Source organism: Capra hircus, chromosome 20, assembly GCF_001704415.2.
Source record: "Capra hircus breed San Clemente chromosome 20, ASM170441v1, whole genome shotgun sequence".
Lineage (NCBI taxonomy): Eukaryota > Metazoa > Chordata > Mammalia > Artiodactyla > Bovidae > Capra > Capra hircus.
The window spans coordinates 13,647,247-13,665,566 of record NC_030827.1 but is presented as its reverse complement, the minus strand read 5'-3'; the positions used below and the strand labels follow the sequence as shown (position 1 = coordinate 13,665,566).

General features: G+C 39.8%; 1 protein-coding gene across 13 annotated transcripts in view; it reads left to right on the top strand.

Annotated features, from left to right (window-relative positions):
* The window catches only part of ERBIN (erbb2 interacting protein), a 127,388-nt gene continuing 113,283 nt past the window's right edge, over positions 4,216–18,320 (top strand). For 10 of the 13 annotated variants that reach the window (XM_018065545.1, XM_013972726.2, XM_013972725.2 and 7 more), the window contains exon 1: positions 4,346–4,415. The gene's annotated coding sequence lies outside the window, so the exon portion shown is untranslated. Of the gene's footprint in view, positions 4,416–18,320 lie in introns of all 13 variants that reach the window. The other 3 variants (XM_005694625.3, XM_018065544.1, XM_013972723.2) reach the window with 2 other exon arrangements.

Genomic DNA, 18,320 nt, shown 5'->3' with positions numbered 1-18,320 from the left:
CTTAACCTCTTGCCCCCTCTATCTAGGCACTAAGATGGAAGTGAAAATAGGAAAGTAGTTCCTACTAAAAATACATGTTATAATGCATTTTGATCTACTTCATCTAAAGCTTCTAGACATTTTTTCACCCAAGTATAACACTACTCTAGCTCAAAAATTAATTTTTCCCGAAACTGCTATGGTAAAAACTTTGGTTTTTAGGTAACCAATTATTTACAGTTGTTGAGAACGGGAGAAAAGAAGAATGAGCACCCTAAACTTTTCCTCACCTTCTGCTAACTTTGTGCCCACAGTGCTTTGGCACAGCTGCTGGGCAGGCATGGGGGAAATGACAGGGGAATTCATTTTAAAACAGTGGGTAGGCTTTCTGCATCTCCCCCAGCCCCTCCACCCCGCCACCACATGCAGGCTATGTGCATTCCCTGGAACGTTTAAGGTCTTACAGCTCTCCTTCAGATATGTGTCTTATCTCTGATAGACCTTTCCTGAGCCCAGCCATTGGGAAGAGGAATCCCCAAGAAGGAATTCCTGCTTTCACAGAGAATTATTTAGAGAATCACAATGGGGAAGATTGAGCTATCAACAAATATTTATTAGTTTACTCTCTATGGCGGTTCTGGAGTTCAGTTAATTATTACAGAATCACAGGCATTCGTATTTAAAGTGGGGTTTTAGTTCTCCTTTTAAGCATAAATTGAAATGTTAAGTCCATCTTAGGTAAACTATAGTAGGATTCTCAAAACAAACTAGTCTGTATAGCACAGAACAGAAATGCCTTGTATAAAAAAGAACAAATGGAAGATTTAGCTCTCTCTGTATGTGCTTCTCATATGAGTTAGAACGTAGTAGTCATTGATGAATAATAAAGATGAATCGTTATTTTTGAGTACCCTGATCATAGGGCTGTCTTTTCACCTTTCTGTGTGAATTTCTGCTGAAGAAACTTAGCAAAGGGGCTATTAAAGAAATATGTCAAAATAGGTTTTTTTAAAAATTTTATTTAAATTTGTCTGTACCACATGGTTTGTGGGATCTTAGTTCCCCCACCAGGGATGGAACTCAGATCCATGTAGTGCAAGTGCCAAATCCTAACTACTGGACCGCTAGGGAACTGTCCCAAATGGGTAACATTAGTAAGTGTGTCCTGCCTTCCATTCTGTTAGGGCCAGTGTTTTGGGGCTCATTCTAGCAGTATTGGACTTATTTAACAATCAATTGGGAGAGGGGCACTTTATTGTCTCTACCACTCTGTGGATGGCCCCAAAGAATGAAACCCCATTTCCCTCACCTGCCTACTCAGCATCAGCATATGCTATCTTTATATTCCCTTCCATCAAAAGCTGCTTTGGGGAAACAATCTGATGAATTGGTATAAACGACTAATAAGGCTTAAAATATTACCTTTCCCCTGGATTATGTCTTTGTGCTAGAGAAATAAACCACTCAAGGGATTAAACTCTAGTGGCAAAACTTCAGGTGAATTGTAGGAGGGGTTTTGGGTTATAGGTACTTTTCTAAGCCTACATAGTAATCGCCCAGATAGGTTCAGATTGGAACCTATCTGAACCAGTAGGAGTCTAAGGTTTAAAACAAACAAACAAACAAAAAGGGGCTAGGGGGACAGGGCAGGTTCTAGCCCACAGACTGGGCTGGTCCTATTTATTTAGGTTGAGGATTGGGACAGGGAAGGGGACGTTAGTTCTACCTGAATTTATGATGCCACATTCAAAGAGGTCTTGAACCAACCTGAGACCAGGGAATCCCAGAAGCCATCCAGTCTCGCCCAGGGAATCCCAGAAGCCATCCAGTCTCGCGCTGATCTGGGACTCTCCATCCTGGCTTGCTTTTGGAGAGAGAGCTCTACCACTAAGTCTGGGCAAACTCAAAGCACTTTTTGAAAGTGGGGTAGGAGATTTTTCTTGTGATGATTAAAATTAGCTTATATAATACGCTAACTTTTATACAATGGCCAAAATGGATAACTAGCTTGGTCTAGTATACCCGGCTGCCGTTTCTCTTCCTAACTTCCAGTTTAATGCTTTTACCTTCAGTTCAGCACTGAATAAACCTGAACATTTTGGCACTATCTGTGAACCTTCAACTTCTGCTATTAGGCTAAGGCCCTAGGTCTGTTAATTCTTGTAGTCCTGAAGTAGTTAATAGCTCCCCACCCTCATAGAATGTCTTGAAAGTCTCCCGAGTTATTTCAAGTATTTGTCACTAGAGTACAACTCACTTTGCTAAATAATTCTTTGATGGACTTTATCAACTCCTTCCTTTGGATCCAAGCCAAAATCATCTGTAGGGCATACAGCTCTTTATTCAAACTTGGTTATAAATAATTATCTCTGGAACACAGAAGGAAGAACTGAAGCAATGACTTCAGGGACACAGAGGTAGACTAATTACCATCCTTGTACGCTGTTAAGTACAGCAGAGACTGGGGGCGGGGAATGGTTTGTTTCGTATCTATTGCGTTCCTTCTCGGGGTAAAACAAGGCCGTCTTGTCTGTTAACATATGTAAGGCAGTAACTGCAAAAACTGCAATGTTATGGTTGAGGCGTTTTATGCCATATGTGTTGATAGAATGCCTAAGCAGCTCTCTCCGCAATAAACGCAAACGCTGCCAGGCTGAATCACTAGGGCCAGCGAAATTCAACGACTGCACGACCGAAACCTCCAGGGTTGAAAGCCTACGTCGCGTATCGGAGTGTATCCAATATTTCCTCTAACAAAGGCATTATCTTGAGGCAATTTCGCGGGCCATTGTCCCAGGGCCAGCTTTGTCTCCCCACCGGTGTGAGGCTGAGACTCGGAGGAGCTGCGTTGCTGAGCGAGCAAGCTCGGAGCAAGGGCCGGCGTGGGAAGCTTCTCCGAGCTGCCGCTGTGGTTTCCTGCAAACCGAGCGTGCCATTAGAGGAAGTTGGAGTGCTGCAGTTGAAAGAGATACCTGCAGCCTTGAAATCGGGGTTGGACTTGAACCGATCACTGTCGTACAAAGAAACTCAATTGGCCGGGGTGGAGGAGGCCTGGAGACTCTCGGTCTCCCAAGCTGGGCACCGGGCAAGCCGGGCTCCACTTCGTCGGAGTCCCCCACCTTGGGCAGCCGGGGAGCGGCAGCAGGCCTCTGAGGCCTGGGCTGCAGCGGGCCTCACCAGCGAACCCCCGGCGGCTACCAGCCCCGCCCCCCGGTCCCCGGCCCGCCGCCCCCCGCCGCAGACGTCGGCCCGCACCGCCCCCGCGCGCCGTGACTGGCTCGCGCCGGCCTCCAGCCCGGCTGTTGGCGGTTGGGGCGAAGCCCGCGGGAGGCCGCCCCGCCCCCGCCGCGGAGCCGCCGCCGCCGCGCGCTGCTCTTCCCCCCTCGCCGCCGGGGCGGTGGCGCTGTTGCCGCCGCGGCCTGTGAGGCAGTGACTCCCCAGCGCCCCAGCCCCCTTCCTCCTCCTTTCTCTCCGCTCCCTCCCTCCCCTCCCCGCCCCTCGCAGTCTCTCGCTCGAGTGAATGTGGCGCGGCGGCGCGGGACGCAGCCTCGGCCCCTGCCGCGGCCCCGCGAGCTCCTGAGGAGACGAAGCCGCCGCCTGCCCTCAGCCTTTGCGCTTCCCGGGGGAGCCACCGCCGCCTGGGAAGAAGAACGAGGAGGGGCGCGAGGGGGCGGCGGCGGGAAAATCGGGAGGAGGAGGAGAAGAGGGCTCGAGGGCGAGGAGGGAGGGCGGGGAGGGACGGACGGAAGGACGGACAGCCCGACGGACGGCCCGGGGAGGGGGCCGCCATCGAGCCAGCCCGGCCCCTCGGCTCCGGCTCGGGGCGGCCGCGGCGGCGGCGGCGGCGGCGGCGCAGGCGAAGGGCGCGGCAGGCTCTATCGAGACAATAACCCCGCCGCCCGGCTCCGGGGGCGGCGGCGAGGAGGAGGTGGCGGCCTAGCGCGACCGCGGCTCTCCCAGCGCCGCGGCGACGTCTTCGCCCCCGCCGGCCGGCTTCGGCCGCCGTCGGGTATCGGGGCGCGCGGGTCGCCCGGAGTCCCAGGCTCGGGGCGGACGCCCCCTCCCCTCCCCCTCCCCGGCGCGCCTGGAGCTGGTTTTCCGGGTTCCCCTGGACCGAGCTGGATCCTGCTGTTCGCCAAGGCAGGAAGTGAGTTTCGCACGGTAATTCCGGGCGGTGTCACGAGTGAAAAGTTTTTTTTTCGGCGGAGATCCTAGTTGGGGCTGGGAAACTCCTGCAAAACTCGAGACCGGGAAACCAGCCCGCGCGTCCCAGCCCCCACCAAAGCCACCTACTCTTCCTTCTGCGGGAGGCCACTCCACATCCGCTCTCACCGGAGAGTGAAATTGGGCTGGATCCGAAGTGACTAATGAAGGGAAGGAAATCATGTCAGGCGAAGCCTTGAAAAAGCTGCCTTGAGACACTGCCCGACCGAAAGGTAAATTTCACGAGAAGTGTCTACGAGCCACAAAGCTCCCGGGCCAGAAAAGAGAGGAAACTTTAGTAGTTTTTCGGTTTTTTTCTCAAGTTCCCCTAAATTCTCCTTTTCTGATGTCGAACGGGATAGTGTTTTAGGTGCTGAATAGTAAGATGTTACTCCCTCTTTGGTTATTTTAGAAGAGGTTGTAAGAATGAGGTGGGACGAAAAGTTTTAAGCAATCCGAAGGAAGAGTGCCTTTGTTTGGCACAAGGTCCAGAAGTCTTAGATTCCTGGAACATATACACTGTGTATGTTTCTGATTCATTAAGTTGCTGAACCTGGCAACTTTTGTTTTGGAAGAAAGTTAGGTCACTGCGGGGAGCGATTTGCTGCTGCTGAGATGGCTGCCACATTTGTTTATACTGTTACCGATTACTTGGCCTTTGCGTTTAATTGTATCTATATAGATTTGTTTTTAGTAGCAGTCTTTATGGATATATTTCATTTGAGTTTTATAAAACAGAAACCTTTGCCATTCTCAGTCGTTTTTCTAGGTGGGTAATAAATAGATTTCTTCAGTAACTTGTTCCTTTCAGACATTTAGAACTTGATAATACTTGTCTGGTTAATTAATTGAAAACAACTGTCGGCTAGATTTTTCTTGTTACTGAGAGTAGAAAGAAAAAGGAGGGAGGAAGTATTGTCGATAAAGAGTGTTACGATTAAAAACACACGTAAACACCTGTGAAGTAGTTTGGTTTGTTGGGACTTACGTGCAGTTCAGAACAGGACACAGAGAAAGGAAAGTAAAACGCTTACAACAATTTTCATGGGCATCACAGTGATTGTGATAAACATCTGTGCTTTTGGAATAGTACAGTATTTACATTTTTGTGTTGGCCCGAATGTTTTGGCCGCCTCAGAGGTGATGAGTATCTACGGTGGTGGCAGGGGTTATTGAAGCATGGGAGACATTCCACCAGTCAGTCATAAATACAAACACTTCTGAACCAATCGGTAGTCTTTATAGATCAAACCAGTTTTGGTCGGAGCAAACACGAAACGGTTTCTTCAGTGGTGTTTTAATGTGTCTTTTTAAGGTTGGTTTTTTTCCGTTTGTACTTTTGTGGTAAAGGGAGGTGAAAGATTATACTGTGCTTTTGAATAAATATTAAATAAGTATGGTATTTAGTTGGTAGGTATATCTTAAATATAAATGGACGTTTAATTGCCCATGCTACCTCAAGAAAGAATAGTTGGCTTTCTTTAGTTCAAAGGAGAGAAAAGTTAGGTCATAAAGGACTAGATCAAATTATTTCACAAATACATTTCAAAATGGCAATCTTTCATCTCTGTTTTGAATTTTTTCCCTAAAGCTTAATCTCTAGAACGCCTTTAAAATTTTTTTAAATTGTTGCTAAGATTTGTGAACCATCAGGTAATTCCTGTTAAGTCAAAGTAACTTTATCAGGAAATTTAAAGTAGTTAACTGATCTGCTTTATGATTTTGGAACATATCATTAGGCAACGAAAGAGGTTATTCTTGGGCAGCTGAAAGAGGGGAACAAAATAAATGGCATTGAACTTCAGTCTCCTTATATGGTTTATACTTGGCTTCAGAGCAACAAAGCCTTAATAGAGCAAGTCTTTTAGAGAGCTATCACTTTGCAAATATGTTTCTCTGCATTAGTAAATTTTACTTATAAAAAGTATTATAGCCCTGGAAAATACTTACATCCCTGTTTTTAGATACAGTTCTTGATTTTTCTTTTTCCCTTGGGGGAGCAATAGTATGTTTAAATGCAGACTTAGTTTGGTGTTGAATTAACTTAAATGAATTTTAGGTTTTAATGTATTATCAAACTGTATTTTTCAAAATCTTGTTTAAAATGTGACAGTGGTTTAAAAAGATTAAAAAAATGATAATTAAAGTATTTTAAAATGGCTTTAAAATTTGGATATTCTTAATATTCTAAGAGTTTTCTTGGATTAAATTGGCAAATCTAGAGTACTTCCAAGGTGTCTGTACAAAATGCACACTGAATGGCACTGTTTATTGAAGGTACTTAAGAGTTTTCCATGGCGGTAAACTTAATCTTTCAACTAATGGATTCAAATATTATATTATGAAGTCTGCCTGTTCTTTGAGAACAAACTATTACAAATTTTTTCATGTCTAAAAAGCTTACAGAGGTTCAGATATAGAAAGCAAATTTTTTATTGCATGTTTTTTCTTAATAAAGTGGTAACTATAATTAGTGATATTTCATATGTATTGTTGGTAAATCTCTAAAATTCAGCTATTTTAGTGATATTGGTATTGAGCTCCTGGTAGAAACAACACCTTACTATAAGAAAGACATGAAAATTTCAGAAAATTAGGTGCATATTTGACCATTTATTTTAAATAGTTGCTTATAGATGACACAGTTTAGAGCTTAAGTTGTTTTTGGTTTAGAAATAGATTATGGCAGTGTTTATAAAGTATTTGGGCTAATGCAGATTTTCGTAATGTTGGATAGGAAAGTAATTTTTCCTTTTGTAATTGCTACTTATCTAGATTGTCTTTAAACAGACTTTGTTGACTGAACTTTTATTTTGACTATTACCTTTGCTCATCCATTTCTCTATCACGTCGTGTTTTTTTGGGGGGTAGGGAATACCTGTGTTATAAATTCCTAAAGAAGCCTTTCTCTTTTCCTTTCCTGATAACATATATTGTACTTGTGTTTAGTTCTTCATAAGAAATTATTCAGTTTTTGAATGCACACTATTTACCATGAAAAAAATCTGTGTGTGAATTACGCTCTATAATACCTACTTTCGAATTGTCTAAGGAAATAAGCTCAGCATTTCTGCTTTCCACTTTTTCTGTGATTTTACTCCCTATTATTTTTTATCTTTTTGTGCCTGAAATCACTTGAATGGTAGTACACCCATTTTTTTCAGATTTAACTTTTAACTTTTTCTGTCTTGTTTCTTAATTGTAAAGGAGAAATCTAGCTTTACTCAGCATTCTTCTCTAATTCCTTTATCTTCCTATTTTTATAGTTAGCTTCATTTACTTCCCCTATTCTCTCCATGTTCAGCTTCTGTTTTTTAATTATATTTTGCTCGTCTCCCATTTCTGAACTTTACCAGTTTATGCTGACCACTTCAAAAATTGTTTAAAAGATGAGTAGGAGACATTTATTTGGTCAGTTCCACTGAACTTTCAACATCCCTTTTCATTCCCACTCAATTTACATGCCAATATTTAACCTAATACTCCTCAGTATATTTTAATTTTACTTTGTTTCCTCATTTCTTTTTTCTCTTCAATATCCCTAAAATTACCTCTGTTAAGATAATATCATGTTATTATGTATTCTTATGTTTATTAACCCCCTTTACCTTCTTGCTTTCTTATGCTTTTGGCCTCTTACAGCACTAAAGCTTATACTTCTGTATCTCCCTTCTCTATTTGTTCCTTTCTTTCTTCTCAGATTAGGTGTCTTATTTGTCAATGTCTAAATTTTTGAAATTGCCTTCTTTTATCTTGTTATGAAATAGCATGAAATTCTTTCACTTATTTTACTCTTCTCACTTCAAATTTTTCCAGGTACCATTGGATGAAGGCCATGCCAGGCTTTATAATTGACAGTGTATGAGACAGTAGAAAAGAATATCTAAAACTTAAGTTAATAAAAGAAGATTCTACTTATCTGGAGATTATTTACCTATAGAATGTGGTATAAAAATTTGAAAATGATTAAGATTTAAGTAATCAAAATAGATGTAATAAAATCTTGGGGCTTCATTCATAGGGGCGTCCTTATTCATAGCACATTTGTTTTTGATTATACTGAGCTGTTTCTTGCCTTTCATGTACTAGAAGAGGTGAGAAAGCACATTGACAACGTCATGAAGCTAGGGACTATGATACAATGAGAGAATAGAAAAGTAGAAAAAAGACTAACTTAGAAAACAGAAGAGTCTCACATTGCAAGCAGTATAGCCCATGTTTTGTAGTAACTAAATGGAAAGTAACCTTTAAAAATTGTATAAAAATAAAAAATTTAAAGAATAGTCTCAGCTTGCTTTAGGGAAGAGTGCTGTATACATTTTATTTGTCATTAGGAGGATTCACTCAGTTATAGCATAGTAAAATTACAAGCAATAGTAATTAGCCCTAAAGCAGCTGTTTTCAAACTTTTTATTCTTAGGATCCCTTTACTCTTAAAATTTGCTGAGAATCCCACTGAGCTTTAGTTTACATGGGTTATATTTATTTTATTTCCTGTATTACAGAGTTTTACTAATTAATTAAATCATTGTGTGTTAGTGTAACACTTTTAACAAAAATATAACTGTTTCCCAAAACAAATAGTGGCATTATTATATGTATTTGTAAGGCTCTTGTGTCTGGTTGAATAGAAAACAGTTTGATTTTCGTATCTGCTTCAGCATTCAATCTTGCAGTATACTGTTTTGGTTGAAGTATATGAAGAAAATCAGTATCATACAGACATATGGTTGACAAAGTATTTTAGCCAAAACTTGGCAAGTGGTAGTTTTTTAAAGGAGACCTGCAGTGTTGAATCTGAAATCATATCAATGAATTTCCATTTCTTGTTTCCTGAAACAAGAATGAATCTTTTACCTGTTTACGATTTTGTAACACCATGTATTGGCTGTTTGGGAAATATTGGTTTGTTGAGTTAATACATTTTTTTCCCCAAAAGTTGACACATTTCATTTTGCAGTAATAAAACCAGAAAACTTGTTAATGTCACAAGTGATCTCATTAATATGAAGCTGTCAAGCTCAGGGTGGCAGATATAAGTTTTCCACAATTTTAAATTTTCACTTGGAAGCTCAAATACTAATCATTGGTAACAAATACTGTCAGTGTTCTCCCCTTGAAGTTACAGGCTTACTTAGTTTATTTTTGAGAAAATGTCTGCCAAATTCCTAAATCTGTATAACCATAGTTTCTCATTCTTTTTAAGGTCAAAATGTTGTTTCATTAAAAAAAAAAAGGCTAATTTACTTTTTAAGTCTAAGTCCTTTTCCTCAAGATTGCCAATTCTCTACAGAATATGAAGAAGACACATATTGAAGAGTTGAGAATTAATAAAATTATTATTTTCTTGGAGGGGAAATTCTGTGACAGTCCATTGGTTAGGACTCTATGCTGTTACTGCTGATGGTCCAAATTTGATCCATGCCGAATGGTCAAATTTTAAAAAAGTTATTTTTTTTACTGCTTCATTAAAGATATCCTTAAGTGTTTGAAAAGAAATCTGTGAGTATATAATGCTGCTAGTCTAGCTTAATATCACTGCCTTTGTGCTAAGATGCTAGAGATTTTACCTACCATTGCTGTCAGTATAGTGGGAAAGGGTAAATGATATTTTAATATTAGGATGAAATAGTTTAGACCTTGAAAATTCCTTGACCATGTCTCAGGACTTCCCTGGTCCATTGCTCACACTTTGAGAACTTAGGTGGATGTTGGGATTGTGGAGCTCTTGTTATTTGATTCCCTCCCCCCACCCCCATTCTGGGAGAATCCTCTGGCTTGATTGTTTAGTTCATTAATTTGGTCTTCAGTTCTTTTTAATTATTTCATTACTTTTGGGGAAGAAAAGTAGAGTTTCTAAGAACTCTTGCTTTTTTTTTTTAGTAGGAATTGATTTTTATTTTTTAGTGTTATTTTTGGTCGACATGTATTTGAATCTCTGCTATATATATATAGTGTGTGTGTGCGCGCGCGTGTGGTCAGTTGTGTCCGTCTCTTTGTGACCCCATGGACTATAGCCTCCAAGGCTTCTCTGTCCTTGGAATTTTCCAGGCAAGAGTACTAGAGTGGGTTGCCATTTCCTCTGCCAGGGGATCTTCCTGACCCAGGGATTGAACCCAGTCAAGATACATATTACTTTTACATTATCTTGTTTTTGCTCCATTAAAAATATAAGAAGTTTGTACCTATTGTGCTTGGAATTTATATCATGCTTTTGGTTTTTCCTCAGATGTTAGATTTTTCAAAGTTTTATATTACGGTCCAGACTATACCGTATTGGTCATTTAAGTATTTCCCCAGGCCAAGAGAGTCCCTGTTCTTCTGTCTTTGGTCTGTTTAGCTAATGGGTTTCTCCTTAGGGTAGCTTGTCCTCTTACATGTATTTCCTGTCCCTCGGGAGATAATATTCCCCTCTTTTCACAGTTAAACTGTCCAAGTGTCGTATCTCCCACATTATAGAGAGAGCTCCATGGCTGGAGGCCTTAGCCATGCAGCTCTTCTACTGTGCTTTTATTACCTGGCTCACTGCCCAGGACACACTTCTCCCAATTCTTCTTGCTACGAAAACTTACCCTTTTTGGAGATCCCACTTTATGCTTGTTTTGTGTATCTGGTTCTTCAACTGTGCTTGTTGTCTACCCTACCCCCCCACCAACTCCATGTCCCAATCCACTTTTACTTTTGTGCAAATTCCTTTCTGTTCTTATCTGAAGATGTACTGCTCCTAGGTTTTTACTTTGCCAACAAAGGTCCATCTAGTCAAGGCTATGATTTTTCCAGCGGTCATGTGTGGATGTGAGAGTTGGACTGTGAAGAAAGCTGAGCGCCGAAGAATTGATGCTTTTGAACTGTGGTGTTGGAGAAGACTCTTGAGAGTCCCTTGGACTGCAAGGAGATCCAACCAGTTAATCCTAAAGGAGATCAGTCCTGGGTGTTCATTGGAAGGACTGATGCTAAAGCTGAAACTCCAATACTTTGGTCACCTCATGCGAAGAGTTGACTCATTGGAAAAGACCCTGATGCTGGGAGGGACTGAGGGCAGGAGGAGAAGGGGGCGACAGAGGATGAGATGGCTGGATGGCATCACCGACTCGATGGACATGAATCTGAGTGAACTCCAGGAGTTGGTGATGGATAGGGAGGCCTGGCGTGCTGTGATTCATGGGATCGCAAAGAGTTGGACACGACTGAGCGACTGAACTGAACTGATATTTTTTGGCTTTTTATAAATTTTAAACACATCTTTATTAATCACAATAGGAATCATTGCAGTCAACATATTTTTGGCAATGAGAAATAAGTTTGTTTATTGCTGTAGAGTAAAAGTCCATGCTTTGGGAATTGGCAGACTCTTGGAAAGCATTTTCTTTTTTTTTCCTCCAAACTTGAAACTTTTTATTTTATGTTGGAGTACAGCTGATTAACAGTGTGGTTGTAGTTTAGGTGAACACGGAAGGGACTCAGCCGTATGTGTACGTTTCCCGTGGTGTGGGTGATTCTCTCCCAATCACCCTCCTATCCAGGGATTTTTTTGGTAATTTTTTTCATATTTTAAAATTTGAAACAATGACAGATACACAGAGAAGTTGGAAGCATAGTGCAAATAACTTTTTTGTTCTTGTCAACCTGATGCCTCATCACTTCTAAATAATGCTTATTTCCTACAAATAAGGGCATTCTCCTACATAATAACATCATAACTATCCAAATTAGGAAGTTAACACTCCATTACTAACATCTCAGTTTGACAAGTCACTCTAATGTCTTTTAGATTAAAAGTATCCAGTTTAGAATCATACATTACATTTAGTTATATTCTTTAGTCTTGTTTAATCTGGAACAATTTTAATTAATCTTTACTTTCAGGGGATTTGACATTTTAAAGGTTATAGATCTATTTTTAAAAATAAACCTTAATTTGCATGTTTCAGACATTTTAATTAGATTTTGATTAGAGTTTCATGGCAGGATTATCATGGAAGTGATTTTGGATTCTTGTATCTTATTAGGTGGCAAGCAATTTCAGTTGTCCCATTACTCATAGGAATTGGTTATGTAATTAAGATTGTAACTGCTAGACATCTATGTCAAGGTACTCCTTCTTCATTTGTAATTATTAAATATTTTGGGACTGAGTATTGAAACTATGTAAATATTTTGTTCCTCATCGGATTTTTAATTTATTTACATCTGTCTATTCATGATTACCTGTTATATTCACTGATTTATACTCCATTATCATTTATTGTGATGCTCAAATTCTTGTTGATTTTGCTGGTGAGAACCCCTTCAGCTGGTTTATTTTCTTTTGACATACTTGTATTTTCCTTCTTCCTTCTTTGAGCACTTTTTTTTGTATTCAGTGCAATATGCTGTTCCAGACTTACCTTCAAACCTGCTGCTTCAGTTATTTTTAGTGGAAAGTGGTACTTAGAAGCCAAAATCAGGGCACTTCTTGTACTTGCTGCTCTTAGGGTGTTGCTCCTCCTGGCCTTCTTAGTATGTAGAACTAGGGAATATTTTTATGTGTGCAGACATACACATTCATATCTATGTTTCTGTAAAAACAGACTGATTTCACAGTGATACTGCCGGTTCTAGTCTAGCACCAAGAGTTCACTCTAGGGTTTTCCCTTTCCATATTTGTAACCTTTCTCTGCTAGTGAGAACTAGTTTTGTTTCTGTACTTTTTTTTGGTGAGTGAGATGAGGTAAGCATTTGATAAGACAGACATTTTTAGCTACAAGGCCCTATAGTTCAATTAATTTTTGAAGTATTTATAAAGGAATAAAATTCTAAAATGTAGCACATTGTAAAATACACTGGGTGAAATATTCCTTAGTAATTCCAGGTTACTGTATGAAAGGGGGATGGAATGAATCAGTACTTTTATAGTGTAATAGGTTACTTGTGGAGATGATGTTGGGGCTTGATTTTAGTGTGAATGCAGTGATTTTGGTGCAACTGTGTTTTTCCATATGAAAGTTTTATTTTTACGTAATTCCAAAGTTTGGAATTACCTTACCTTACCTTACCTTCTTGATAATTGTGTCCTTGGAATTTCAATCTGTAGACCAGTAGACCAATTCTAGAATCCTGTGGGGTGGGGTGAGAGAAAGTTGTGTCATTTGTGTTAGGGCTAACACAGGAAACCTGTAATCTCAAAATGAATCTCCTTGCCATGGTTATCACCTAGTCTAGAATAAGTTAGTTTGACTAGCCCCATCTCTGAAGATTATGGAAGTGATTTTAAGTTTTTCTTTTTAATTTTTTTTTATTTTTTAAATTTTAAAATCTTTAATTCTTACATGCGTTCCCAAACATGAACCCCCCTCCCACCTCCCTCCCCACAACATCTCTCTGGGTCATCCCCATGCACCAGCCCCAAGCATGCTGCACCCTACGTCAGATATGGATTGGCGATTCAATTCTTACATGACAGTATACATGTTAGAATTCCCATTCTTCCAAATCATCCCACCCTCTCCCTCTCCCTCTGAGTCCAAAAGTCCGTTATACACATCTGTGTCTTTTTTTCCTGTCTTGCCTACAGGGTCGTCATTGCGATCTTCCTAAATTCCATATATATGTGTTAGTATACTGTATTGGTGTTTTTCTTTCTGGCTTACTTCACTCTGTATAATCGGCTCCAGTTTCATCCATCTCATCAGAACTGATTCAAATGAATTCTTTTTAACGGCTGAGTAATACTCCATTGTGTATATGTACCACAGCTTTCTTATCCATTCATCTGCTGATGGACATCTAGGTTGTTTCCATGTCCTGGCTATTATAAACAGTGCTGCGATGAACATTGGGGTACATGTGTCTCTTTCAATTCTGGTTTCCTCAGTGTGTATGCCCAGCAATGGGATTGCTGGGTCATAAGGTAGTTCTATTTGCAATTTTTTAAGGAATCTCCACACTGTTCTCCATAGTGGCTGTACTATGTGGAAGTGATTTTAGAGGTATATTGGGATATTATTTTGTGACTAGAATAGATTTATTCTTAGTCCTCTAGGAAAAGATAAGGATCCTGGCAGCAACAAATGGATTCTTTGGGTGCCCTGTTAATCTCTGGAGACTTCAAAAGATTTAGTTGATTGTCCTGGGGCTAACTGCAGAATATTAGCGTGTGTATAGTAGATGCAGTTCAACCCATCAGAGATACTTGATAGCAACATAATGTTCTGCCTGCTCTTTCTTTTGAAAACTGTTCCTAAACTAGAAACTCTTTGAGTCTGTCTGTCTTCTTTATCTCTTTGAACTTGATTACCAAAATGAGTACCATTTCTATCCGTTCTGTCTTTTAGGTATGTGTAGAGTAAAATACTTCAGGGTAGGGCTTCCCTAGTGGCTCAGATGGTGAAGAATCTACCTGCAATGCAGGAGACCCAGGTTTGATCCCTAGGTCGGGAAGATCCCTGGAGAAGGAAATGACAGCCCATTCCAGTATTCATGCCTGGAAAGTTCCATAGGGGAGCCTGGTGGACTATAGTCCGTGAGGTCTCAAAAGAGTTGGACACAACCGAGCAATTAACACTTTTCAGGCTTGGAGGGCTGGACAAGGTATAAGCAGTGAGAGACTTTTACCTTAATTTTTTTTATTGTTGATAAAATACAGAAATTTATAGTATAGAAGGTGAAAATTCCATATACTTCCGTCTCCCAGGGATTCTCAGTGTGTTGTGTGTTCTTCTGAAGACTTCTATATGTATTCTAACATGTAAGTGTACATATATGTGCATGTCTAAGTATCTTTAGATAAAATGGAAGATAAAATATTTCAATGTAAGAGATTATAGTAGGTATGTATGTATATATGTTAATTAGCATTAACATTTCTAGGTTGTTTCCCATGTTGATGAAAAATTAATCAGTTGGTCTAAGAATTGGAAAATTTTATTTGCGCCAAATTTAAGGACTATAACCCAGAAAGAGCATCTCAGAAAGCTCTGAGAACTGTCCCGCCCATTAGAAGTCAACACATGCTTTATATATGAGACAGCGGCTGTACATTAAATGAAGTATTATTGGCAGTTTACATAATCCAGATTTAAGCACCATCGTGGTGGGTCACGTGACCCTTTATAAGATCAAGAAGGAATAGTATCCTTTGAGTTGTCCTGTTGTTGGGAGAATGGTGTGTTTTTTGGCTACACTGGGTCTTCATTGCTGTGCATGCTGCTGCTAAGTTGCTTCAGTCGTGTCCGAAGCTTCAGGCTCCGCTGTCCCTGGGATTCTCCAGGCAAGAACGCTGGAGTGGGTTGCCATTTCCTTCTCCATGCTCTGCATGAGCTTTCTCTAACTGTGGCGAGTGGAGGCTGCTCTCTGGCTGCAGTGCATGGGCTTCTCACGGTGGGGGCTCGTCTGGTTGCCAGGCACAGTCTCTCGGGCTTGCAGGCTTCAGTGGTTGCAGCCCATGGGTTTAGTTGCTCCGTGGTGTGTGGAATCTTCCTGGACCAGGAATCAAACCAGTGTCCCCCTGCATTGTCAGGCTGATTCTTAACCATTGGACGTCCAGGAGAATGTTGCTGTTTATGGTTGAGCAGGTATGCCTGTTGATAGGGGAGGTTTGGTCAATGCAAAATGAGGATACACAAAGCACAGAGGAGACTAAAGGGTAGAGAAAATTTTTATGTTTAAATTTTTCTTGGCATAAATACGAATTTTATTTCTTATTCATGACAGTGCTGTACGAAATATAAGTTTATTCTTATACTCTTTTTAAAAATAATTACACTTACTTATTTTTGGCTGTGCTGGGTCTTTGTCATTGCTCAGGCTTTTCTGTGGTTGAGGCAAGCAGGGGGTACTCTCTAGTTGAGGGGCATGGGATCTCAGTGTGGCGGCTTTCCTTGTTGTGGAGCATAGGCTCTGGGCGCCCAGGCTTCAGTACTTGCAGCACATGGGCTCAGTATTTGCGGCTCCTGGCCTTCAGAGTACCGGCTCAGTAGTTGGGGCACGTGGGCTTAGTTGTTCCGCAGCATGTGGGATCTTCTCAGATCCAGGATTAAACCCTTGTCTCCTGCATTGGCAGGTACATTCTTTACCCCTGAGCCCTCAGAGAAGCCCCTATTCTTGTATTCCTTGTATGTAAGTTTTTACACTGGTGTGTGTGTGTGTATATATATATATATATTTTTTTTTTCTGGTGGATAAATACCAAAAGTACATTTGCTGTATGTGTAGTTGAAATTGATTGATAGATTCTCTCTGAAGAGTTTGTATCCATTTATACTTCACCAATAGTGTATGAGAGTACCTTACTATAAGCATTCTTGAACAAATTGGATATTAGCTATCCTAAAATATTTGTATAAATCTGAGACCGGCAGTGTAGTATGGCTTATGTATAATTTAGGCTTTGGAGTCAGATTGCTATTTACTGATTGTGTCTGCCAAGTTAAGTGTAAAAATTATTTTAGAAATACTACGTATTTGTATGTGTTTTTTTCCTACATGAATTTAGTTGATTTGCTGTTTATACACTTTGGTTGTGTTGTTTGCTATATAGTAGTTTAAATTTTAATATAGTCAAGTTTGTCAGTTTTTATGCATTTTTGGGTTTAATGGTATTCTAGGAAGGATTGATGCCAGGATTATAGAAATAATAACTTGTTTTCTTACTTTGGCTTAAGAAGTGAAGTAATTGTCTAGATTGATTCTTTCCACATTTCTAACCAGGTGTAACACCATTTGTTGAGCAAATCATCTTTTTGCTTCTAAAAATTCTACCTTAATTAATAGTAAATTCCCAAATACACTTAATCTATATCAAGGTTTTCTTTGTTATTTATTTATTTTTTAATCTTATGCTATCTTGATTCTCCCCTCCCCCATTATAGTATTAATATCTGGAAGTGTTAGTTTATTACTCTACTTTTGAAAAAATTTGCCAGGTGGACTTGAATCATTAAGTTCTAAAAAATACTTCTTGTGTGTATCTTGATTGAGAATGCTTGAATTTATAGATTAGTTTAAAAAGTAATTGATACCATTGGAATAGCATAGCTCTTTCTAAGAAAGTAAATTTTCCATTTATTTAACATTTTATGCTCTTCAGTTGATTTTATGATTTTCTTCTTGTTACATCCAGTGGCTTTTTTTTTTTATTAGTATGTGTAATACTGTGAGGAATTATGTTGGTTTTTGTTGTTGTTGTTAAGCTTATTTCCAAAAAACTTGAGGGGAAGGTGAGAGCTGCTGTTGCTGTGAATGGGGCTATTTCTTTAATTGTATTCTTATCTGGATACTTAAATAGAAGGAGGAGATTGATTTCTCATGTTTATTATCTACTGCATTCTACTGAAGACTTTAAAAAATCACTAGTAGACTTTTAGATGGTATGCTTGGATCTTCTAGGTATATAATTATAAATGAACCAGTAATAGCACTTAAAAAAAATTGAATAATAAATTATTAAATTGTATATTCTCATGTTTCATAATTAATAACCTATCTTTTTAACTGTGAAATTCTTCCCTTGTTTTCTTTCATTGCTTGAGATCATCCTCCAAGATTAGGATAGCAGTCTGATTAATCTTTGAAAGGGGGATTTTTATTATTGCCTAGGAGTTTCCATTTATCATACTACGCTTTCTTCCTCTAGCATTGTCTGACTGAGGGAATGGGAAAGGGAACAAGAAAACTTGCTAATCAACTCTTGAGGTTGATTTAAGTAGAAGTTGGTTTCTTCTATCACTGTTCTGTCCTTTAACTGCCTGTTGACGGTAACTTCAGTGGTATGAGAATGGCTTCCTGAATATTGTTTTTCCTTGACTGCTTTTTGATTTATTTCTGAGAAAAATGCTACTACTTATAAACATTTCCCTTGAACTCTTAGTATGTTACTGTGATGCACAGTAGTAATTATGTATATCTTTTAATGATAGTTATTTTGGTCCTTTGATTATAATATTAAACTCCAGCTTTGTAGTTTATACACATAGTAAATGTTTCCCAAGAGATCTTTGCCACTGCTTACTGCACCCTAGGGCAGCAGCCCCCAACCTTTTTGGCCCCAGGGACCAGTTTCCTGGAACACAATTTTTCTGTAGACTGGAGGCCGGGGCAGGGTGGTTTCAGGGTGATTCAAGGCATTACACTTATCATGCACTTCCTTCATTTCTATTACT